We start from the raw sequence: 26992 nt of genomic DNA, 5'->3' as shown, positions 1-26992 counted from the left end.
ATCCTAGGTCAAATGTAGCCTTGATGTCAAGGGCTGTCACTCTCGCCTCACCTCTGGAATTCAGCTCTTTTGTCTATGTTTGAAATAAGGCTGTAATGAGATCAGGAGCTGAGTGGCCCTGACACCTAAACAGGGTGTCACTGAGCAGGTTATTGCTGAGTAGGTGCTGCTTGATAGCATTGTTGATTGACACCTTTCACATGACATATTGGGGCAATTTTCCACGTTGCCAGGTAGATGTCAGTATTGTAACTACTGGAATAGCTAAGGGAGTAGCAGGTTCTGGAGCACAGTTATTCAGTACTATTTCTGGAATGTTGTCAGAGTCTTTAGCCTTTGCAGTATCCAGTATCTCCAATCATTTCTCAGGAGTGAATTGTGTGTATCTCCTTATAGGTTCAGTTCATGCTTTATTCTGTGACACTCCTGAGACTTATTTTGGGATGTTTCATCATGTTAAAGATTCTATATTGTTTTGACTAGTCTGCATTTGAGGTTCCTTCATTTATTACAGTTCCAAATGGGGTTAGCACAAATTGCCAAGTTCCAGGTAAGGTGAGGTGAACTGGCTCCCCATTGGTTGATTGCAACAAGATTTACTTACAAAGAATCCTTTCCCAGACCAATATTTTAAAAGGAGCCAATTTAATCTGGCTTTCCTGAGTTAACAAAAGAGTGAACACATTAGTTCCAAACATAAGAAATAACAACGTGACACACATACACTCAGAATAGAAATGAGGTGAGTCAAATAAATAATAAGAATTGATAAAAAATATGGATCAGTTTCTGTTCTGTGAAGATTAGTCAATGGACATTAAGTCCATAACATTGGGTGATATCCGTAGAACTGATCTTGGACAATAATCATTTAAGAGGTTTGGCCTAGCAGGCTGGCTGAAAGGACTTTGTCCTGTTTCCTTTTGACTGCACTTCACTTGCTTTCTGGCTTCCAGCAAAGAGAGGGAGAGAGAGACAGCTTTCTTTTCTTTTAATTTATAGTGCAAGGATAACTCATGGTTTTCTTAGCTATGACCCACAGAGTTGCACACACAGATTAGAGTTGAAACTGGCTTTTAACCCCTATTTTTGTGTATTCTTGAAATGATTAAAACATCTTCACTGCTTTCTCTTCTCCTGTCTTGGTTACGATTCTGAAACCTTACAGGAGATTACAGTTCAGTTTGCAGTGCATTGCTATTTTTAATATCCCTTCTCTTTGATGCTTGCTTGAAATTCATCAGCTGTGACTCCTTTCACACTAAAGATATTGCACACAGGCCTTCCAGACACTCACTGAATTACATTGGTCTGAATTTATGTTCTGAGTCATTTGTTTGGTTCTATGTGCTTTTCTAAAAGAAATGTAAGTTATAATTAAAAGTTCAATATGTCCTTATGTGATCCAGGTTTATGATTTGTGGTCACGACAATATATCAATGTATTAATTTTATTTTATTCAGGTTTTGTTTTTGTTATACAGTATTTTCCACCAACATATAGAACCTGAGACTTAATTGGCTGATCAGACTTTTGTTTGGGTGCTGCCTTCAGAGTAGCCTTAGCTGGAATTGCACTGACGTTGTTGCTGCTTTGGCCTTCTTAGACTCTTTTGCAGCCCTGACTGCTTATTCATATTAACTGTTGCACGTGTCATGTTTCTGATTCCACTTAGCCATAATCTCAGCAAGAGAGGCACCTGTCATAGCTCATTGGAACTTCACTGCACAATGGGAGTGCTTTCTCTGCATCTCTTCAGACTACCCCCTTGTGCCTGTACAATACAGTTAGTCCAGGTGATCTGTCGAGTATCTCTATTGAAGAGGAATGTTGACTCACATTTAGAATTCAGAAATTGGAAAACCTTCCCATTAATCCTGGCATGGCAGTTCCTGTGACCTGGGTATATTTTACATCCATTAAAACTGCATAGATTCATGTTGACTGTTAAGATGGTGTGAGGGAAGAATGTGCCAAGTTGTTAAAAATTTTCAACCATTGTTAAGTTCACAGAAAGGCATAGCAACAACTTGCATTGAAAGAGCATCTTCAATGATGCTCACAGAAGCATGATAGAGACAAACATTGACATCAAGCCAAATAAGGAAATATTAGGACAGGTGAAAACATTTGATTAGAGGTAGGTTTTGAGGAGCATCTAGAAAGAGAATAGAAAGGCAGTAAGTTTTATAGAGGAATTTAGGCAACAATGTGGAACAATTCAAATTGGGAATGTTAAAGAGGTGAGAGTTGGAGGAGAACAGATACTTTGGAAGGTTTGGAACTAAAGGCGATGAGATAGGTAGCTTGGGGAAAAGCTTGAGGAATGAGAATGACAAATTTAAAAGCAAAGTATTGCTGAACCGAGAATAAGCACAGGGTGATGGATGAATGGAACAATGTGAATTAAGATATAGGTTGCAGTTTTGGATGACTTCATGCATCCTGAGGGTGGAATGTAGGACAGTCAGAAATGCTTTAGAATAGTCATGCATAGAGGCAATAAAGCAATGCACGACGATTTCAACAGCAACAAGTTAAGCGGGGATAGAGTCAGATGATGATCTGGAAGAAGTAAATGATTTTAATGATGCACAATATGTGATCAGAGCTCATAACATATTAAATATTGTGAACAGTCTGGTTCAGTTACATAGAGTTATCAGGGAGAGGGATGCATTCAGCAGCTAAGAAATTAGAGATTGAAAACAATGTGTTTCCTCTCTCAATTTTTTATTTATTAAGATATTCTTGCACATTTGGCAGTGAATGTGATGATAATGAAGGTGTCAAGGGTGATTTGGGTGAGTTTAAGCTTGGATGGGAGGACAGTAAAGCTTTACCCTCAGGTGATATATCACAGAGTGTGGAGCTGCAAAGTAGAAGAGATCAAGGACACATCTTTGTGGACAGGATCCGTTAGTGAAATAGCAAATGAGGTCATTGCAGGTGATTCGAGAGATGCCACCCCAGTCACCACAATGACAATGGACAGGTTGGTGTGATCAACTATGTGACAGAAGGAGGTCAGGGATTCAAACATAGAATCACAGGAATAATGGGTGTGGAATAGAGGAATGGCAACATGCTTAAGGGCTTTGGAGAGAAAAGGAGTTTGGAAATGAGTTGTTAGCTTGCAAGGATGGAGACTAGTCCAAGTGTTGGTCTTTGAGGAATGGGCCAGTAAAAGTAGATAGAAAGCTGTGAGGGAATATACAGTATTTGAAGAGGGAGAACTGTTCACAATATCCGGTAACCTGAGAATCAGGAGGAATATTGGATTGCCAGTGGTTTAATGAGAATCAAGGGGATCAAGGAAGGTGAAAGCCTACTTCATGGCCAGGTTTATCTCAGAGAAAGCATGTGGAAGGCAAGAAGTGAGTTCAGGACTGATTTAGGGTGGGTCTTTACAGAATGTTTAGCCTGCTGGGCTGGAGAAGGGAAGGAAAGCAGAATATACAGTTGCCTGGATGGTATCAATCATATTGGAAAGAAACCCATGAACCCCTCACACATTGGTGGAGGTTAAAGTGGTGGTTTAAGAAGATGGAAGGGATAGAAGCATGTGGGGATGGTTATCTTTTACCCCCAGGGTCATCTTTGAATAGCGAACAGTATTAAGCAGGTGAAATGAGAGGATGATAGTATGGTATGTGGGCCTGCCACATCTGACAATGAATGGCTAAATCGTTTGTCATATTCTTTCGAGTCTGTATCCCTTGGACATAGAGGATATGAGATGAAGATTGTACAAGGGATAAATGGACAGGGTGCAAGAAAGTACTCAATATTGATCCCAAATGCTGGCCCATACAGGCTGATACCAGGATTTGCATGACAATGTTTCTGGCTCTATGGCTGCCTCCAGACATGTTGTCCAATTAAAGATGGCAGGCAGGGTCCTAATGTTGCAAATCTAATCAGAAATCTATCAACTCTGAAGCCTCAGCAGTGTCCTCAGGTAAAATGAATGCTGCTGAGACAGCTAGGAAACCTAGGGGCCATCTTTAAAAGTGAGACATCATCCTAGAAGAAAGTATGATTTAAAATTCTGTATTTCTGTTGATGCAAAGCCCTGACAATCAGAAAGGAAATCCTTCCAATCCTTCCACAGGGTCTTTGGGGCTGCAGGGGTGTTCATCCCTGCCCATTCAACACCCTCCCTGCACCCCTCCCTACCCCCCACCCCCAAACTTCCCTTTTGGGTTACGGAACCTCTGGCTCTGATTATCCCTGAGCTTCCACAGAGAGTCCATATCCACAAAACTAATGGTCTCACCACATGGCTGGAGATCTCCTTGGTAACCCTGTTCAGTGGCTTCTAGAAGGGCCTTAATTTTGTAAGTCAGAGGCCTAGCTCTGTGAAGAGAGCAATCAACACCAATCGTAGCCCACTGCAGAAGATCTCCCTGGCGGTGCCAGGGTGTGGCTTTTTATCATCTTATATAGCTGTCCATTCCCATCATCTAGGGTCTGTAAAACTGACGGCATAGTTTCAGTGCAATCTGAGGCATTAAAGTTGGCAGTATATCATGGATCTGGTCTACATGCTTTTCTAAAAATGCTGCAATTTTGTATGAAGTACTGTACTTCAATGTACTGTGCACATTTCCTCCAATTTTACTGAAAACAAGCCTAAGTTCTAAAAGAGCACATTTATGATTACACTAGAAACAGTGAAAATAAATCATCTCAAATGTATCTGCAAAATTCCTACATTTAACTGACATAACTTATCATAAAGTTCTTTAACATCAATGTCCATCAGAATACATCATTCATAATGTCAGCCATCCTGAGAACCTCTTGAAATAAAACTAACTAATTTCAAATTCTGGGCCAATTTGAACTGTAGACACCCATCCACTGAGAACTGAGTAGAGGTTTAATTTATTACAATTGTTCCCCATAAGCTTGAAATGAGCGCAATTTCATCTAATCAAGAGGGGCTGCATACAAACAAGTGGTGATGTGACTTAAATCTTGTGCCCAGCTATTGATGTTTTATTATAGGTATGGATGTAAAAGAATCACACCTTGGAGCTTGAACCAATGGAATTTTCAATTTTTGCTTAGACATCAGGCGTCTTAATATGCCTCTGGTCTTGGGTACTGTTGATTGAGCTTTATTGTGAGACAACAAAGGCTAAATTTCCCTTGGCTTTTTCAATAGGTAGATGTCGGGAGACATAATAATAAAAAGGCAAATCAAATCAATGAAGGTTGGCAAATTTAATTAACTGTGACATTGTGCATTTTGTGGAAACTATTTCATTAACTGATTGGTATCTCCATTAAAAAAGTCATTACGGATGTGAATTAATTTGTATGCACATCTAGCTTATTTATATCTCCTAAATTATATATCTTTCTTTCATGATTTTCTCTGTATGAATTAATCCTTTAGATTCATTTCCATGAATTTGTTGATGCTTTGCTTTTCAAAAGTAGTGAAAAGATAAAGTCTGTAAAATCCTCAAACAATGACCACACTTTTTGTAGGAAATTTACTGTTCCTGAGGTTGTCTAGGTCTAGACTTTGAACCTAAACCTAGTCTGGCTGTATAAGATTCGGATTCATTTCAAAGCTGCATTGCGTGGGAATGGGTGAACTGTAACTATTAATTTAATCATTAAAAATGTAGCTTAATTCCAAACAGAATCAAAAAATGAAAGAAAAACAATTTTAGAATGTAATTTTGACATTGGTGGAGCACGTCTATTAACTAGTGCAAACTTATCCATCAGTGAAATTCTTTGGTACTGCAGAGATAATGCAGAATCCTTAAATGTCATTGCAGTCAATCAGTTTATGTTCAGAACCACATACAGTATTGCCTTCCAAACAAAGTCTTAATCTTAAAGACTTTTGTGTTGCCTGTGGTATTTAGCTGTGGCAAATCTCTGAATTATTTCAAGACATTTTGTTTATATGCAATTGTGAGAGATATAATGAAATTTTTGTTGGACAACTATACAGCAGTCTACATGCCTGGCAACAAAAGTTAGTAGTACGTATTGATGAATGACACTATATGACTAACAAACAGGCAGAAGTGAGGACTGCAGATGCTGAAAACCAGAGTTTAGAACAGAGTGGTGCTGGAAAAGCACAGCAGGTCAGGCAGGATCCGAGGAGCAGGAAAATCGATATTTTGGGCAAAAGCCCTTTATCAGGAAGGGCTTTTATCCGAAACGTCGATTTTCCTGCTCTTCTGAGGTTACCTGACCTGCTGCGCATTTCCAGCACCACTCTGATCTAAACTATGACTAACAAACATACATGCACTAATTTTAGAAGCAGACAAGTTGATAATTGTTTTACCGGCCCTGTTTCTCTTTTTTGTAGTTTACCCTTTAGCTGGGAAGTGGAGAGGTAGAGATGCGGGAAGTTCAGAGTTTGATGTTGACTGTTGTTCAAAGCAGTTAGTACCTGAGAGGGTTAACCAACATCACAAGATAAGCTCTTGCCATCAGGACGTAAAGGACTGATCTTGGGAGGACCTTTCCAGTTTCTTACCAAGTCAGTGTGAGAATGTTTCAGTAACAGTAATGTATACTTTCTCATAGGTTGAGTCTGATGCCTTACAAGAGACCATCATAGGTATGTCAGATGTAATCTAACAAGCTATTAAGTATTATATAATGAACATTTATTATATCAAGCCTATCTTCTGCTGAAGACTTCATGTGGCCATTCTTCCTCATTTGGCTTCAGTAACTTGGATTAATACCAATAGGAAGAATTGGAGGCAATTAATCTACCTAAGACATTTTAGATAGTCCTGGTGAATATGACCACAACAGAAACCACTGATAGTCTGAAAACAGATACATATAGCAGGATTTTATAACCAGCTTTGTGACCCTGATTTTGGGCCTAATTATCTACTTCTGATCTCACTATCCTTTTATGGATGGTAGAGAGATCAGTCAGAATGCTAGTATCTCTGCAGGTTAGGCAGGAAAGGTAGGTGCTCCAGATAACAGACCAGTGAACGTGAAAGCTCCTCGAAATAGATGAATCCATTAAACATTAAATTAATAGATTGCTCGTGCCAAGCAGAAAGCATTCTCAGATTAGAGGGACAACTTCTGCAGAGGCATGATTGGGCTGACTGTCATGTTGGAGACCCCTTTGTTTGAAGGAGGGAGCCTCAGTGTCTAACAGCTCCCTGGACTGCCATTATTCAGTCAGACTTGATACGTGGCATGGGGCTGTACTGCTGTGGGCGAAAACCCTGTGAACCCAAACACCTGCCTCTCACTGGGGCCTTAATTATTGAAATTGATTGCCTGCCTCCATTCAGAGAGGGTAATACACAACCTGGCCCATCATTGGCTAACATCCCAAGGCTACAGGAATGTCGAGAGCAGTGTTCAAGTGTGGATTTGCAATAATTTTCTGGATCTCACTGCAGCGCCCTCCCACCTTTCCCAAGCCCAACACAGTGAGGCCCAAAATGCTGCTGTAATAGTCCAATGTTTGACAGGAAATGCGTTCTCGGGTGGCTGGATGACACAAACGTACAGCTGGAGTATCACCACCCTCCCCACCTCCGTAACCATTAGCTATTGCCCTTGTGCTATCGGCCTTGATTCTGAACAATTAAAATGTACCAAATGCATTCTAAGAAAATATGTGTATCGTTATTAACTTCTAAAATAACTGTTTCAGTAACTCAAATGAACAAAACTGCCTATTTTATATCACACAATATAATGAGTTATTTTTAACCTTGGGTGGAACATCATTGTACTTTTAATAAGGTGCCTTTGTTCTCCAGCTCAATAATTACCTGTTGACCCTAATTTACTGGAGCCAGGTTTATTTAAATAAAACATTTGGTGGGCTTCTGTGCAAAATCTTTGCCATAAATTTCAGGGTTTTATTTGCACAAGCAAATCATCAGCAAGGTTTCCCTGTAGTTGAGAGGAGGATTGACAGTTGCAGGTGAGGCCAGACTTACTGACTGGGGAAGGAAGGGACAGGGTGTTAAGAAGTACTTCAGACAGTGACGTCCTGTATGATCCACATCTTGTGATTATGAGAGACTAACCATTTGTTTCAACAAGTACAACCTGAGAATCAACAACACAACTGCTACATGGCTGCTGAGACTCTGAGGCAAGTAGTTCAGGTGACCAACTGGACCACTCTCTGCAGATTGTGGGAGGGCTGGCTTTCAGTGAAAGTCCATGTAGGTTCCCAACCAATACTGCTGAGTGTCTGTTGAGTTAACCCAGTGATCCATTGGAGAACAGATCCTTGGGCAGCTGCGTGACTAGACAAGTCTCTTTCGAACTGAGTTTCCCTGCAGTGCAATGCCATTCCAAGGAAGTAGTAGAATTTGTGACCTTGGTCAACAGAGACTGCATCAGGTTGGGTTTGACAAATCACTGGATGGGACTGGCCAGTCTCTCCATGTTGGAGAGGATCGGTTTCAGGTTGCCACACACTATGAGCTGTTTTATTTTCATCTTATTTCTCTCAGAGCATCACAGAGATGTTCGAAATCCAAACCGTTTATTTCAATGAGATGCCGTTGTTCTCTAGCTCAATGGCTGTCTGCTCACCCTTACTTACTGGATCTAAGTTTATTTAAAAGAATATTAGTATGTTCCAGAATTATATGATGACTCAAGTGTCACTTTGAAATTAGTGGGTACGATGTTGTGGGTACCACAGAGACATGGCTGTAAGGGGACTAGGGCTAGAAACTGAATATCCAAGGATATGCATTCTATCAAAAGGACATGCAGATAGGCAGAAGGTTGCCTTGTTAGGAAGAAATGAAATTAAATATGTGATATTGTAAACTGCAGAACTTTAATAGCTATTCAGGGATTAAATAATTACCAATAACTCTTTCTGGAACAGACTGTTTCTTGAGGTGAAAGGGACAAGAAGAAACTGTTATAAAGGAACTAAAAGCAACATGCTAGTCATAGATTAGAATCATTGACTCATAGAATCCCCACAGTGTAGAAAGAGGTCATTCGGTCCATGAGACTGTACTGACTCTCCAAAGACCTGCCCTCCCAGACCCAGCTCCCCAACCCCCCACCCCCATATTCCCACATCTACCATGGCCAATCCACCTAAACTGCCCCTCAGAAGAAGGAGTAAAAACACCATAGAAAAGCTGTTTCCTGGAGAGAAGAGTGTTAACACTGAATGTAACAAGAAAACGGTGATGCCATGCACCTGCATGGTAAGCAGGTAAGAGGGTAAGCTATAGACTATGGGCGGCACGGTGACTCAGTGGTGCGCACTGCTGCCTCACAGGGCCAGGAACCCGGTTTCAATTCCATCCTCGGGTGACTGTCTGTGTGGAGTTTGCACATTCTCCCCATATCTGGGTGGTTTTCCTCTGGGTGCTCAGGTTTCCTCCCACAATCCAAAGATATGCAGGTTAGGTGAATTGGCCATGCTAAATTGCCCATAGTGTTCAGGCTTGCCTAGGTTAGGTGCATTAATCAGGGGTAAATATAAGGGAATGGGTCTGGGTGGGTTACTCTTCGGAGGGTCGGTGTGGACTTGTTGGGCTGAAGGGCCTGTTTCCACACTGTAGGGATTCCATAAGCTAATCTAATTTTATAAACTTGATGACTCCAGAACTGTAATCAGTGCTGTGGATGAATGGATCTAAAGGATCATCAATAATGTCACATCTAAACTTCAGAAGATATAAAATCTTATGCAAATTAAGTTTTAAGATTCTACAGTAATCGAACTGCACAGAACCATGCATAATTATCGAACTCTGTACACATCTAGAGAGAGATGCTGTTGGTTGGATTGTAGCTAAATTCCACCTTAATTTGGTAATAGCGAAGTTGAGTCGTGAGGCTTAACTTGCTTACTTGAGGGCTCTTATTTTGGCTGCTTCATGTAACATAGTTTAAGTAATTGTTTCAGTATTGGATTGTCTGTGAGGTTTCTTAATAAGTAACCAAATTAATGGTAGCCTGTGGTAATTTACAGACAACAAATCAATAGCAAGAAGTAATACAGAGTTGGAAGGCGTAGAAGCTGTGTGGGTGGAGTTGGGGAAACATAAAATACCCTGATGAGAGTAATGTACAGGCTTTCTAGCAGTAGTCAAGATGAGGGGCAGAAAATAAATCAGGAGATAGAAAAGGCATGTAAGGAAGGCACTATTAGAATAATCACTGAGGGCTCAGTATGCAGGTGAACTGGGAAAATTAGGTTGTTATGGCATCCCAAGCAAAGGAATTCATGGAATGTCTATGAGATGGTTTTTGGAGCTGCTTGTAGTAGAACACACTAAGGAACAGGTCATTCTGGAGTTGGTGATGTGTAATGTTGTAGATTTGATTAGGGAGCTTAAGGTGAAGGAGCCCCTAGAGGACAGTGACCATAATATGATAGAATTCACCCTGCAGCTTGAGAGGAAGAAGCTGGAATCCGATGTAATGATATTATAATTGAATAAGGATAACTGCAAAAACTGGAGGGAGGAGCTGGCCAGAGTTGAATGGAAGGGGAACCCAGCAAGGAAGATGTAAGAGCAATAATGGCAGGTGTTTCTGGAGGTAATTCGGGAGGCACAGCAGAACTTCATTCCAAGGAAGGAGAAATATAAAAACAGGCGGCGAGGCAACCATGTCTGACAATGGAAGTCAGGGACAGCATAAAATCACAAGAAAAAACATACAATGTGGTGAAGTTTAGTAGGGAACCGGAGCATGGGAAACCTTTAAAAACTAACGGATAACCGAGAGCAATACGGGAGAGAAGATGAAATATGAAGGTAAGCTAGCTGGTAATATAAAAGAAGATTGCAAATGACTTTCCTAGATATATAAAAGGTAAGAGAGAAGCAGGAACGGAGATTGGATCACTGGAAATGAGGCTAGCAAAGTATTTATGGGGGCAAAGGAATGGTGGAGGAACTGAATAGGCATTTTGCATCATCTTCATGGTGGAAGACACCAGTAGCATACCAGAACTTCAGGAGAGTCAGGGGGCAAAGATGAAGAGAAGGTGCTGGGGAAGGTGAAAGGTCTGAAGGTGGATAATCACCTGGACTAGATGGAGTATACCCCTGAGATGGTTGAAGAGATTGTGGTGATCTTTCAGGAATCACCATGGTCAGGGAGGGTCCTAGACCACTAGAAAATAGCTAATGTGACACCATGAAAAGGACAGGTAAGTGGACATGAAGAATGATGGATCTGCCAAGGTCCTATTGATTAGTGGAGGAGGCTCAAGGAACCAAATGGCCTATTCCTGTTCCTATTTCTTATGGTTTTATGGAAAGAAATTCACAAAAAATGTCCAACACAATTGTACAGATCCAGAAGATAGAATGGATTGACTTCTCATAGTTCCTTTGATTCCCTGTTGATGAAATAAAATTGCTGATGATTTCAGAATGATAATCTTCAGATCAGGTTTCAAATTCAGGTGGGAAACAGTTACAAATTCCAATATTGATTTTGTTTAGGTTTTCAAACTACCTCACGAAGAGAGCGGGCTTTTAGTTATCTTTGTTTTAAGAATCTTCTCTTACTGAATAGAGTAGAGAGTGATGCTTTTTCAGCAAGCTTCTTCAAGATCTCACACCATGTCTCAGAAATTTTATAGCAATCTCAGTCAAGGGCTGTTGCTAAGCAATAAAGAACATAAATCCTATGGTCTCCAAGAAATTGCATGATAAATCCTCTTCAGTCCAGAAATATCTGAGTGCCATTTTTCTGTTTCTCATAGTCCATAGAAGTATATTTATTCAAATTCCTAACAATATTCCTAACAGGATGCTTGTTGTTCGTGAGTACCTTGTGCATTCCAAAGTGAGCATCTTCCTTTTACTGTAGCCTCTAAGGTATACATGTTACTGCTGTCTGAACTAGTTGCCTACAACAGTGGTAACAATTACTATTGCGACTTCTGCGACTTCTCCCTCACACCTTCCCCTCCTTCTGTTCCTCCTCAGTTAAAGTGGACCTTGCTGCTGGGAGCATGGGCAATGATAATATTGGAAGAGTCACATTAGATGGATTATGTGTCAAGATCATATTGAGCTCAAAATTGAGTAGAGGGGATTAAGGATAAGGAATAGTTGTACATCTATAACAAAATTGGAGTACTCACAGAATTCCAGACGACATGTCTCCTGCTTTGTTGCAGTTAGGACATCTCCTACACCACTCCTGATTAGTACTGGCACTGCATCCTCAGGATAGTGTTGTCATGGAGTCCTGATTCTCTTTCCTTTGTCAGCTAACTGTAGGTATCCATTGTGTGCTATCTTGTTCTGTAAGAGAAAGAATGCTAATTGTAAACAAGTGTATTGACAAGTATGTCTGATACCACACATGGTTGGAGAGCTAGGAGTTTTTGCCTGTAGCTGGAGTAATTATAGTCAATTGTGTGAGGTGCCTAATATTAGTATCTAGTTTGATGATAGATGTTGTGTGTTAAGGTTTTGATACACATGATGGTGTAGCTATTGAGAAATAACTTTGGATATCTTACTTTATACACTCATTAAACTCATTATACAAATCATTAAATCTGGTGTGCCACGGGAGTTATGTAGAGTCATAGAGTCATAGGGATGTACAGCAGGGAAACAGACCCTTCGGTCCAACCCGTCCATGCCGACCAGATATCCCAACCCAATCTAGTCCCACCTGCCAGCACCAGGCCCATATCCCTCCAAACCCTTCCTATTCATGTACCCATCCAAATGCCTTTTAAATGTTGCAATTGTACTAGCCTCCACCACATCCTCTGGCAGCTCAATTCATACTCATACCACCCTCTGAGTGAAAAAGTTGCCCCTTAAGTCTCTTTTATATCTTTCCCCATCACCCTAAACCTATGCCCTCTAGTTCTGGACTCCCTGACCCCAGGGAAAAGACTTTTCCTATTTACCCTATCCATGCCCCTCATAATTTTGTAAACCTCTATAAGATCACCCCTTAGCGTCCGACAGCCCCAGCCTGTTCAGCCTCTCCCTATAGCTCAAATCCTCCAACCCGGCAGCATCCTTGCAAATCTTTTCTGAACCCTTTCAAGTTTCACAACATCTTTCCGATAGGAAGGAGACCAGAATTGCATGCAATATTCCAAAAGTGGCCTAACCAATGAAGCAGGACTGCAGGCTTTCACTCCTCACTGATATCCTCTCCCCATCCTCTCCCTCACCCACTGTGGATGCAGGACATACTTCCTCTGCTGTAACTCCCTCCACCAGTGCTACTCCTGAGAACCTGTCAGTCCTCTTTGATTTGAACCATTGCCCATTATTGAGTGCATGGAAACGACATACACCATTCCACAACAACATTCCTAATCAGTGTGAGTGCTAAATGTACAGGCCCTCACTTTAGTATCTCCAGGCACAATTAAAGCATCATTATCAGTAAATAACTCCAGATCTTTAAGTAGGTGTTGTTTATTAGCACAGCACTCACTTAGTGCACATTTCGCATTCCGTAAAGAGGCGTTAAGAATCCAGACACTGACCTTTGTTGTTAATTACTTATCATTTCCAATATCTTTCTTGCAATAATAAAACTGAATTTTATTTTCATACTGCTGCAGATAATTTTTCGTAATCTTTATCCGAACAAGTCAGTACAGCAGAATACCATTGAGTCTACAGGGACTTTGGTTAGCTTAAATTTGCAATACATTTTGGGCTGTTATGCAGCCACTTACCTTTATGAGGCCATGTTTCACTACATTTTATAGAGTCATAGAGATGTACAGCAGGGAACCAGACCCTACGGTCCAACCCGTCCATGCCGACCAGATATCCCAACCCAATCTAGTTCCACCTGCCAGCACCTGGCCCATATCCCTCCAAACCCTTCCTATTCATATAGCCATCCAGATGCCTTTTAAATGTTGCAATTGTACAAGCCTCCACCACTTCATCTGGCAGCTCATTCCATACACTTACCACCCTCTGAGTGAAAAAGTTGCCCCTTAGGTCTCTTTTATATCTTTCCCCTCTCACCCTAAACCTATGCCCTCTATTTCTGGACTCCCTGGCCCGAGGGAAAGACTTTGTCTATTTATCCTATCCAAGCCCTTCATGATTTTATAAAGTTCTATAAGGTCACCTCTCAGCCTCCGAATCTCCAAGGAAAACAGCTCTAACCTATTCAACCTCTCCCTATAGCTCAAATCCTCCAATCCTGACAACATCCTTGTAAATCTTTTCTGAATCCTTTCAAGTTTCACAACATCTTTCCGATAGGAAGGAGACCAGAATTGCATGCAATATTTCTGAGCAATTCTTTAGAATGCTGGCTGTAGTTGATTTTGCAGAGTTAATTTTCAACCTGAAATCAATGGAAAAATAAATGGTGTGATTTCTACATCAAATTTTGATAATCAATTCCAGTTTTACATCAAAGTTGGCAAGTTAAAGGTTTCCCTAGCTCTTTTTCACATTGCATTCCTTGAATCTGGTTCCATGTATATAGGGAGTGTTCAAGCCAATATGTAAAAACTTTGTATGAGGTCGGGTCTCTTAATTTGTAACCAAAAGACGAGTCGTATTTCTGCTACCACAATGTTAGGATCACAAAATCAACTCACATGTCCAGCCTACAATAAGCCATTGTGGGTCCATTAAAATGATGTTAAACAATGCTACATTGTACATTCATTAAAATAATGTCAAACATTGCAATGTTGCAACATTTAAGGGGTGCAAAATGAGAAACATATGATTATATAAATAATCAATATATAAATAATATTCAACTGTGTTGAAACATATCCAGATAACAATGGGGCTTCAAACATACTTTTTAGTTCTATTTCTTCACAGAGGGCTGTTTTCAAATCAGCTATCATCTCCAAGCTTTTCTTTCCAAACTTTGGTGTGTCTTAATCTTTCTGCACACATGCTAATACTTTCATATTCATATCTTTATTCCTTTGGGGAATGAGTTGGAAAGATTAACAGGTTTATTATCAACATAACATGCACATTCTTTCCATGACCAATAAATCCAGGAGTGGGACTTGATCACAGAATTTCTGGCTCAAAGGCAGGGACACAACCTACCGAGGCACAAGTCATCACACTAATGCTTTGAGGCTCCCTCATGATATCATTGCCCCTGGTGTTATGGCTGTCTGATCTTTCAACGAATTCATGGTGATTCAGAACTTGAAACTGAACTGAAAGTAGGATTACTACAATCAGAAGAACAACAAAAGGAGGCTTTCATCTTTGTTGTTTGGGCAGTATTCAATTGTAAACCCACAGCTGAATATCTTCGGGTGAGTCATCATTTCTTTGTTGCTTTTGAATCTGATAAAACAAGCTTGCAGCTTTACAATTTCAGCTCCTGGCCTAAATGATGCCAAATAACTTTTATCAATCTTATCAGCCTTTCTAAATTGGGTACTCCAAGTATAAAAGGAGAATGCCGCACGGCTCAGCCAGCATTACTGACTTTATTTCCTTTGTGCAACTGATCTATGCAACCAGCATAAAGATTGAGGATGCATTTTGTCTAATATGTTTATTAAAAACGTTTGAGGAGAGGTGCAGATATATCCAGCACAGCACTTGTTTGTGATGCAGATGTCTCAAAACTCATCAGGATTGAACAGTTCTACAAAGAAATAAAGAAAATTTACAGCCCAGGAACAGGCCTTTCGGCCCTTCAAGCCTGAGCCGATCCAAATCTACTGTCTAAACCTGTCGGTCAATTCCTAAGCATTTGTATCCCTCTGCTCCCCACCCACTCATGCATCTGTCCAGATCCATCTTAAATGAATCTACCGTGCCTGCCTCTACCACCTCTGCTGGCAACGCGTTCCAAACGCCCACCACCCTCTGTGTGAAGTACTTGCCACATGCATCCCTCTTAAACTTTCCACCTCTCACCTTGAAAGCATGACCTCTCGTTATTGAATCCTTCACCCTGGGAAAAAACTTGTCTCTATCCAACCTTTCTATACCCTTCATGATTTTGTCAAACTCAATCAGGTCCCCCCTCAATCTCCTTTTTTCTAATGAAAATAAACCTAATCTACTCAACCTCTCTTCATAGCTAGCACCTTCCATACCAGGCAACATCCTTGTAAACCTTCTCTGCACCCTCTCCAAAGCATCCACATCCTTTTGGTAATGTGGCGACCAGAACTGTACACAGTATTCTAAATGCGGCCGAACCAATGTCTTGTACAGTTTTAACATGACTTGCCAGCTCTTATACTCAATACCCCGTCCAATAAAGGCAAGCATACTATATGCCTTCTTGACCACTCTATCACCTGTGCAGCAAACTTCAGGGTACAATGGACCTGTACTCCCAGATCTCTCTGCCCATCAACTTTTCCCAAGGCTCTTCCGTTCATTGTATAATTCGCTCTAGAATTAGACTTGCCTAAATGCACCAACTCACATTTGTCTGAATTGACAGCCATCTGCCACTTTTCCATCCAACTCTCCAGTCTATCTATATCCTCCTGTATTCTCTGACAGTCCCTTATGCTTTCTGCTACTCCACCAATCTTTGTGTTATCTGTAAACTTGCTGATCATACCAACAGTGCCCTCTTCCAGATCAGTTATATATATTAGAAACAACAATGGCCCCCACACTGACCCCTGTGGAACACCACTGGTCACCTTTCTCCATTTCGAGAAACAGTTCTGCTGTTGCGGATTATTTACTTGCCTGATGCTTCACACAAGGGAAGCTTTTAAACTTTCCAAGATTCTACTTGTTACAAGGGTCTCTCAGATGAAAAGCATTGCATTAAATATTTGTGTTATTATAATGTTTGTATTATTATACTGAACCAAAGTCCTTGGCAGCTCAAAGCTTCTTGTCAGTGTCAATCACTTTCTGCAGTCTCAAAAGAATGATGAAAAAATAATAACATTCCCACACGTGAGAACCATATTGTTATCTGCAGCAAGTATTGTGGATTTCCTTCATTCATTTTCCAAATCACTCCCCTGTTCAATTTTTAAAGGTGGAAGAATAATCAGATATCAGTTCTCTATTAATTTGCAATTTTCAGCTTTTATCATGCATTTTTAATGCAATTTTATCAAAGCTGAGCTGTTTGTTGGATGAATAAGCAATCATGATGGATTATTGGAGAGGATTTATTCTGATGCCGTTTTGGTATTGGTGCTGCATGGATGTCATAGACGCCAAATATGAAAAATTGATTGGAATAATATTATGAACACTGAATGCTATGAAAGCATGTAAAAAAAGAAATAGTCCAAGACTTCAAGCACTTTATCAACTGACAATGAAAGCTTTCCTGGGTCACCTTGCTTGTGTACTGCAGCCTTTGTGATAGATCGCCCAGTGTCTTTGCCAAATCTGCCTGCTATCCTGGTTCTGCTTGTACATGTCAATGACCAACACCATGAGGCTGAAAAGATGCAGTCCTCTGAGTGCCATTAACCTCGGCCTTTTCTTCCCAGTTACACTGACTGTAGTCCAGTTGAGGCAACTGTCAAAATGTCAGTTTCTGAGCTCATGGAGGATGTAGGAGACAGCCTTGATGGTTCCTTTCTTTGAGGGATCTGTGCTGTCTTCCTCATGGGTGGTGAGAGAGATGCCTGACAAGACTCCTGTTGATGGCAGGAGTCATGGATATCCCGCTGGTGCTGACAAGAGACGTGGAAGAGAATGTCATGATCAGGGGTAGAGGTTGTGGCTTTTTAATATTAAGTATACAGCGGTGGGTTATGGAAGAGCAGTGTTATAATGAACAATGGTTCTTACAGGTTCCCAGGACTTGGTGGATTTTGCATCTCCATAGGAGTGGATCGGGTCTGTGCAGAGTGGAGAATGTCATTCACCTTCTCCCTGTCCTTCTCGGTGTGAACTGTGGAGACTGCACTGACCCAGATAATGACCTGTGTTTTTAAGAAGGATGTAGGTATTGGTCTTTACCTGCTTTGTTTCTATGTTTCTGGGTCCACAAGGACCTCAGGTCCCTAACTGCAACATGTGCCATCAATGTCCCCTTCTCAGCCGTGCCCAGGGAGAATGTCTGCAAGCACAGGGTAGGTCAGGACTACCAGTATTTAACCAGCCATGCAATGGCCTTTTAAACGTGATGCAGATGCCAGAATGCCAGAATGCCCAGCAATATCCCAGCAGTGATGACTACATCCAGCTGTACAAAGGGAGGCTAGGATTAAATGAGAAGGCTACTACAGTGAGTAGTTACTGAAGTGTGTTCAGAATGGTGTGTTGCCTTCCTGGTGCCGGTATCAAGGAAACCTCTGATAGAGTGCAGAATGTTCTCAAAGGGGAGTAGGACCAGCAGGAGGTCATTGCATACATTGGAACTTAACAACATAGGAAGGGAAAAAGATGAGATTTTCAAGGGAGCATATAGAAAGTTAGGCAGGGATTTAAATAGGAGGTCCTCAAGGGGAGTAATATCTGGATTACTCCCGGTGCTACAAGCTAGCGAGGGTAAGAGTAGGAGGATAGAAAAGATGAATGAGTGGCTGAGGAGCTGGTGCAGGGAGAATGGTTCACATTTTTGGATCATTTTGGATTGCTTCTGGGTGTAGAACTGACCTGTATAAGAAGGACGGGTTGCACCTAAATTGGAAGAGGACTAATATACTGGCAGGGAGATTTGCCAGTGCTGCTTGGGAGGATTTAAACTAGTAAGGTGGGTGGGGGTGGGGGGCGCAGGGAAAAGTGGGGTGTTGATGGTAGGGACCCAAGGAGGTAGTGAGGAGAGTGATCAATTTGAGACTAGTACAGTTGGGAAAAGTAGGGAGTCAAACAGTCAGGGTAGGCAGGAACAACGCAGAAAAGAAGGTAGGACTGATCAATTAAACTGCATTAATTTCAATGCAAGAGGCCTAACAGGGAAGGCAGATGAACTCAGGGCACAGTTAGGAACATGGGACTGGGATATCATAGCAATTACAGAAACACGGTTCAGGGATGGACAGGACTGGAAGTTTAATGTTCCAGGATACTATAGGAAGGATAGAAAAGGGGGTAAGAGTGGAGGGGGAGTAGCATTTTTGATAAGGGATGGCATTATGGCTGTACTTAGGGAGAATCTTCCTGGGAATATGTCCAGGGAAGTTATTTAGGTGGAACTGAGAAATAAAAAAAGGATGATCACCTTATTGGGATTGTATTATAGACCCCCTATTAGTCAGAGGGAAATTGAGCAACAACTTTACAAGGAGATCTCAGTTCTCTGTAAGAATAATAAGGTGGATATGGTAGGGGATTTTAACTTTCCAAACACAGACTGGGACCACCATTGTATTAAGGGTTTAGATGGAGAGGAATTTGTGAAGTGTGTACGAGAAAATGTTCTGATTCAGTATGTGGATGTACCGACTAGAGGTGCAAAACTTGATATACACTTGGGAAATAAGACTGGACTTCACCAGTTTCCTCATTTCCCTTCCCACTCACCTTTCCCCAGTTCCAACCTTCCAGCTCAGCACCCTCGATTTTCCTGCTCCTCGGATGCTGCCTGACCTGCTGTGCTTTTCCAGCACCACTCTGGTTTCCAGCATCTGCGGTCCTCAGTTTTGCCTAAATAAGGCAGGGCAGGTGACTGAGGTGTCAGTGGAGCAACACTCTTGGGCCAGCGATCATAATTCTATTAGTTTTAAAATAGTGATGGAAAAGGGTAGACCAGATCTAACAGTTGAAGTTCTAACTTGGAGGAAGGCTCATTTTGACAGTATTAGGCAAGAACTTTCAAAAGCTGATTGGTTGCAGATGTTCGCAGGTAAAAGGACAGCTGGAAAATGGGAAGCCATCAGAAATGAGGTAGTGCGATTCCAGAGAAAGTATATTTCTGTTAGGGTGAAAGGCAAAGCTGGAAGGTGCAGGAAATGCTGAATGACTAAAGAAACTGAGGGTTTGGTTAGGAAAAAGAAGGAAGCATGTCTCAGGTACAGACAGGATAGATCGAATGAATCCTTAGAAGTGTATGAAGGCAGTAGGTGTCCACTTAAGAGGGAAATCAGGAGGGCAAAAACGGGACATGAGATAGTTTTGGCAAATATGGTTAAGGAGAATCCAAAGGGATTCTGTAAATGCATTAAGGACAAAAGCCTAACAAGGGAGAGAATAGGGCCCCTCAAAGCTCAGCAAGGCAGTCTATGTATGGAACTGAAGGAGATGGGTGAGATACTGAATGCGTATTTTGCATCCATGTTTACTGTGGAGAAGGTCGTGGAAGGTATAGAATGTGGGGAAATAGATGGTGACATCTTGAAAAATATCCATATTACAGAATAGGTGATGCTGGATATTTTAAAACACAATAAGTGGCCAAATCCCCAGGACCTGATCAGGTGTGCCCTGGACTTCTGCGGGAAGCTAAGGAAGTGATTGCTAGGCCCCTTGGTGAGATATTTGTATCATCGATAGTCACAGTTGAGGTGCCGGAAGACTGGAGGTGAGCTAACGTGGTGCCACTATTTAATAAAGGTGGTAAGGAAAAGCCAGGGAACTTTAGACCGATAAGCCTGACCTCAGTGGTGGGTAAGTTGTTGGAGGGAATCCTGAGCGACAGGATGTACATGTATTTAGAAAGGCAAGGACTGATGAGGGATAGTCAACATGGCTTTGTGCATGGGAAATCATGTCTCTCAAACTTGATTGAGTTTTTGAAAATGTAACAAAGAGGATTGATGAGGGCAGAGCAGTGGACTTCAATTAGCCATTCGACAAGGCTCCTCATGGTAGGATGGTTAGCAAGGTTAGATCTCAGAATACAGGGAGACCTAGCCATTTGGATACAGAACTGGCTCAAAGGTAGAAGACAGAGGGTTGTCTTTCAGACTGGAGGCCTGTGACCAGTGGTGTGCCACAAGGATCGGTGCTGGTCTACTGCTTTTCATCATTTATATAAATGATTTGGATGTGAACATAGGAGGTATGGTTAGTAAGTTTGCAGATTACACCAAAATTGCAGGTGTGGTGGACAGTGAAGAAGGTCACCTCAAAGTACTATGGGATCTTGATCAGGTGGGCCAATGGGCTGAGGAGGGGCAGATGGAGTTTAAGATACATAAATGTGAGTTGCTGCATTTTGGAAAGGCAAATCATAGCAGGACTTATACACTTAATGGTAAGTCCTGGGGAGTGTTGCTGAGCAAAGAGACCTTGAAGTGCAGGTTTGTATATCCTTGAAAGTGGAGTCGCAGGTAGATAGGATAGTGAAGAAGGCATTTGGTATGCTTTCCTTTATTGGTCGGAGCATTGAGTATAGGAGATGGTAGGTCGTACTGTGGCTGTACAGGACATTGATTCGGCCACTTTTGGAATATTGTGTGCAGTTCCTGTCTCTGTTCTGTCAGAAGGAAGTTGGGAAACTTGAAAGGGTTCATAAATTATTTACAAAGTGTTGTCAGGGTTGGAGGATTTGAGCTGGAAGGAGAGGCTGAATAGGCTGGGACTGTTTTCCCTGGAACATTGGAGGCCGAGGGGTGACCTTATAGAGGTTTACAAAGTGATGAGGGGCATACATAGGGTAAATAGACAAGGTATTTTTCCTGGAGTGGGTGAATCCAAAACTAGAGGGCATAGGTTCAGGGTGAGAGGGGAAAAATTTAAAAGGGTCCTAAGGGGCATCTTTTTCACATAGAGGATGATGCATGTATAGAATGAGCTGTCAGAGGAGGTGGTGGAGGCTGGTACAATTACAACATTTAAAAGACATTCTGGATGGGTATATGAATAGGAAGGGTTTAAAGGGATATGGGCTAAATGCTGGCAAATGGGACTAGACTAGGTTAGGATCTCTGGTAGGCATGGATCAAAGGATCTGTTTCCATGTTGTACATCTCTCTGACGCTATGACTCTGTGACAGAAGTTCCTCAGATTGTCCATGCCAACTTTTCATTGCAATCTTCTGGTTAGTGTATCATTGGTGTAAACATTTTGTACATTCACCAGTGTTTTTGTGTGCAAGTAGGCCAGAGCTGAGTTCAGTCCGAGAAGCATTCAACCATAAAGCAGACTAAATTTAGTTTATATATACATTTGTGCCATATATAGTTCTAAACTGCTAGGCTACCAAGTAGCCCAATTATCCTTGTATCCTCAATTGTTACAGGCCCAATATTTTAAACTCCTGAGATTCATTTTGTAATGCTCTGATATTATCTCAGAATGGCAGCATTTTTATGGTTCGGGAGGAGGCCATTCTATGCATCATATCTGTACTGGTTGTCTGAATATTAGGACCCATTGAAAATCTCCTGCCTTTATCTCATATAGGAATATTAGATTCCTGAGTCCCTATGATTGAATTTCTGGACATTTGTACTTTTTCAATTTGGAATCACTACTACCACACAAAGAAAGGTCATAGATATGTTTATGTTGTACCTCAATGTTCCTCTCAAGTCCATATTTATAAGGGCTAATAATTGTATTAAAGGCGGGCAAGCCTATTATTACCAAGTCTTGCTATTTACCTGTGCTGCATAGTGTTAAAAGCAATGGAAAAGATCTGAGATTCTCAAGGCCATTGAACCAGTTGGCCTACATTGAATGTCCAATAATTAATCTTGTTTCCTCATAATTGATACCAGATTTTAAATAGTTAGTATCTAGTGGCTACATTTTTTTTTACCAGGGAGCACCTATTTGATGGTTGGGCTTGTTACTGTGGTCCAAAAGATCCATTTCGAAAGATACTATATTTCAGCATAAGAACTGGGAGCTGCATTCAGAAATCCGGCTGCTCCCCCCACCCCCCACCCCCAAATTCTGCTGTTTTCTACTCCACAGAAATGTGATGAAAATGTTCACTGTGGTGAACTAGGCAATTCGATTAGAGTCTGTACAGTATTGAAACAGGCCCTTTGGCCCAACCAGTCCACACTGACCCTTGGAAGAGGAACCACCCAGACCCATTTCCCTCTGACCAATGCACCAACACTATGGGCAATTTAGCATCACCAATCTACCTGACCTGCACATCTTTGGATTGTGGGAAGAAACCAGAGCACCAGGAGGAAACCCACGCAGACACGGGGGGAATGTGCAAATTCCACACTGACAGTCACCCAAGCCCTGGAATTGAACCTGGGTCCCTGGCACTATGAGACTGCAGTGCTAACTACTCAGCCACCATGCCACCCCAAATTATGATCTGTTATTGCACTGTTTCTTGACTGAGGTTGTAGATGTGCAACAATGTAGATTAGAAGAAGCCAGAACCATAACATTGAGGGTAGTGGTAATCTCATCACAGTGGGCGCTGAAGCATCTTTGGCAGACTTTGTCTGGGAGACAGGTTGCAGTAGACAATGTGGCTTTGTTGTTGCTGCCCAGCTGAACCTTGCCTTACAAAGATAATTTTTTTCAGACATTCCTCGATCCAAATGCCTGGGTGAACGTGGCTTGTGGTAATGAAGCATGGGAGTAGTCTGCCTATGGTGTGAACATGGCTTCCTGACATTCCACTTAGAATTAGAATTAGGTTTCTCCTCCTCCTCAAGCATGGAGTAGCAAAAAGTGCAAAACACTTTGACAACATTTGCATATCAACTTACATATCTCAGGTTCTGTTCTTGCACTTGGATTTGCAATCGAGAAATATGCTTGAAAGCTTCTTTCGTCTCTTCATATATCATAATTCTTACTTTCATACTGCTAAAATGCTTCATCGATCTCATCCAACTTGTTCACAAAATACCAGCTCATTCTAAACAGTGAACATTTACAGAAAAAAGTGAAAGAAAAATCCAAACAGAATTGGGAGCTAATGCCATGTGAACTGTACATTGAAATTGATGTATCATTTTTTTGCAGTAAAAGAGTTTTTTTCTAATTAATTCAATATCAGGCAGTAATAACAGTTCAATAAGTTTATTTAGTCAATTACAGTTTAGAAACTGGATTAATTATACAAGTATTGTGACTGCAAGAGCAGGTTAGAGGCTGGAAATCTTTCAGCAAGTAACTTACTTCCTGACTCTCCAAAGCCTCTACAAGGCACAAGTCAGGAGTGTGATGGAAACTCCCCACTTGCCTGGATGGGTGAAGTTCCAATAACATTCAAGAATGTTGACACCATCCAGGACAAAGCAACCCATTTGACTCACATGGCCTTCACAAACATTCACTCCAACCATCACCCACACTCAATAACTGCGGTGTTGCACTGCAGAAATTCAAAAAGGTCCCTTAGACAGCACCTTCCAAACCCACAACTACTGCCAGAGATAAGGGCAGGAGATGGATAAGGACACCACCATTTGCAAATCCTCCTCCAAGCCACTCACCATCCTAATTTGGAAATACATTGCGTTCCTTCAGTGTCAGTGCATCAAATTCCTGGAATTCCCATCTTGACAGCATTGCGAGTGCACTAACATTCCCCATAACCTGTGCAGCATATGCAATGCACCAATGTTCCACACAGTGATCAGCATTGACACACTGATTGCAGCATTCATTACTGGCTCTGGAAGTTGCTGCTGCACACAGACCTCAGAGGCCCATGCAGCAGAAAGGAAAGTTGAGGGAATTTGAAGTAACAGGATAGTGATAGTGCGGGATTTCCCAATATCCCGAACATCAACTTGGCTAGTCATAGTGTGAAAGAGTTAGAGAGAGCAGAATTTGCAGAAATGTATCCAGGAGAGCTTTTCAAACCAATATGTAGAAGCTCCTCCAAGTTCAGGGGGGGTCCTGAACTTAAACTGGAGAAAGACCAATTTTAATAAGATCAGGTATGATTCGGTCAAAGTGGAATGGGAACCGATACTTTTAGTTGAGTCTGTATTAGAGTAATGGGAAGGAAATAAGGTGAGTACAGGGTCAACATGTCAAGAGTGTGGTACTGGAAAGACACAGCAGGTCAGGCAGCATCCAAGGAGCAGGAGAATCAATGTTTCAGGCATATGACCTTCATCATCATTCCTGATGCCCAAACGTTGATTCTTCTGCTCCTCGGATGCTGCCTGACGTACTGTGTCTTTCCAGCACCACACTCTTGACTCTGATCGCCAGCATCTGCAGTCCTCACTTTCTCGACAGGGTCAACACGTTCCAATAAAGACAAAGTATACGACTAACAAATTTTGTCAACTCTGGAAAACGGGGATGTACAGGATTGGACTAAAAGAGAAGGGGAGGCTTATGGCAGATACTCAGATCTAAAACTGTAGAAGCAGTAGATAAGTACAGAAATTACTGGAGGTCTGGCAGCATCTGTGGAGAGAAAGCAGAGTTAACATTTTGAGTCCAATGATCTTTCTTCAAAACTGAATTTCTGAATATGGCTGCATTCATATAGTTCTGAAGAAGGGTCATTATACCTGAAATGTTGACTCTGCTTTCTCTCCATAGATATTGCCAGACCTGCTGAGTTTCTTCAGCTATATCTGTGCTTTATTTGCAAATTTCCAGCATCCACTATTCTTTGTTTTTTGTCAAGTATCCAATATGTCTCCTTAACCACTTTATCTACCTGTCTTGTTATGTTAAGGGACTAGTAGGTATGCATACTGTGGTCTTTGTGATCCTCAGTGCTTCCCAGGGTCCTACCATTCATCATGTATTTTCTTGGTATATTTTCCTGCACAAATGCACTTCACCTTGCACTTACAGAGGTTGAAATTCATTTGCCCAACCCATCTAAATCCTACTGTAATCTGAGGCTGTCCTCCTCATATTTACCATCCCACCAATTTTCACATCATCCATGAACTACTGATAAAGTCCATCTCATTATATATATCACAAACAGAACAAGCCCCAAAACTGATTCCTGCAGAATCCCTTTGGACATAGGCTTCCAGTCACAAAAACACCTCTCAACCATTACCCTCTGCTTCCTGCCACTCAGCCAATTGTGGATCCATTTTGCCAAGTTTTTGTTGGATCCCATGGGCTCTTACCTTTGCCATAAGTCTTCCATGGCATTATCAAAAACCTTGCTGAAGTTCAAATCGATGATTGTTGCTCCATGCAGACTTCCATGAGTCGATGAATGCTGGACCTGCAGCAAATGGAGTGCCGCAATTCACAAAGGCAGATCACCACCAGCTTCTCAAGAGCAACTAGAGATGAGCAACAAACATTGGCCCAGCCAATGATGCCCACATCTAATAAATGTATTTGTAAAAGAAATTCCATGTAATAATATTTGAAACATTGACTGCAGGTTACAGCTGGTGAGAGAACTTTGCAGAAACTTTGCCTTTCATCTCCTTGTAACCCCAGTGCATGCTGTAATACAAATTCACAGTGGGATGATCATGCATTAATCCTCGTCCAATGACTTATTTATTAATTTCTGCACAATGTTCAATTTAAAATGAAAGTCAAAGGTAATCGCTAGACATTCATTCTGACTTATCAGTATGACAACCATGAAATTAATCACCGCAATACCACTAATACAAGAGAGATTACAGAAGAGAGAGATTATAGAAATCTGATTTAATACAGTATGCACATTGCGTGTTATAGACAATAAAATATAAATTTCTCATAGTCTCAGGAAATAAACGTTTTTAAAATTAAAGCAACTCTGACCTATCACAAAATGTTATTTTTACATAGACAACAGAAATACATATCAGTCTGGATCTCATGTAGAAATCCATTTGTGTGCTGGAGTACTGATCTCTTTGAATTTGCATGCAAAATTAGGTATAAATGATTGGCACCACTTGTGCATCTTTGCAATGGTTCTCTAAACTTGTTCACTCTTTGACCTATCACAGAGCTTGCATACTGAGACTCTGGGAGCATGTGTTTCCTGACTTTTACCCTTCTCACACTTTGAATGATTGGCCTGAAATCAAAGCGGAAATGTGTTGCTGGAAAAGCGCAGCAGGTCAGGCAGCATCCAGGGAACAGGAGAATCAGGAGAATCAGGAATGAGGAAAGTTTGTCCAGCAGGCTAAGATAAAAGGTAGGGAGGAGGGACGTCGGAAATGTGATAGGTGGAAAGAGGTCAAGGTGAGGGTGATAGGTCAGACTGGGGTGGGG

The 26992-nt window shown here is 41.4% G+C and overlaps 1 pseudogene; it reads right to left on the bottom strand.

The window, feature by feature from the left end:
• Nucleotides 1-1456: 1456 nt before the first annotated feature.
• The window catches only part of LOC122550247, a 60808-nt pseudogene continuing 35272 nt past the window's right edge, over nucleotides 1457-26992 (bottom strand).

Source organism: Chiloscyllium plagiosum, chromosome 5, assembly GCF_004010195.1.
Source record: "Chiloscyllium plagiosum isolate BGI_BamShark_2017 chromosome 5, ASM401019v2, whole genome shotgun sequence".
Lineage (NCBI taxonomy): Eukaryota > Metazoa > Chordata > Chondrichthyes > Orectolobiformes > Hemiscylliidae > Chiloscyllium > Chiloscyllium plagiosum.
The sequence above is the reverse complement of the archived record's forward strand: the minus strand, read 5'-3'. Positions and strand labels throughout refer to the sequence as shown.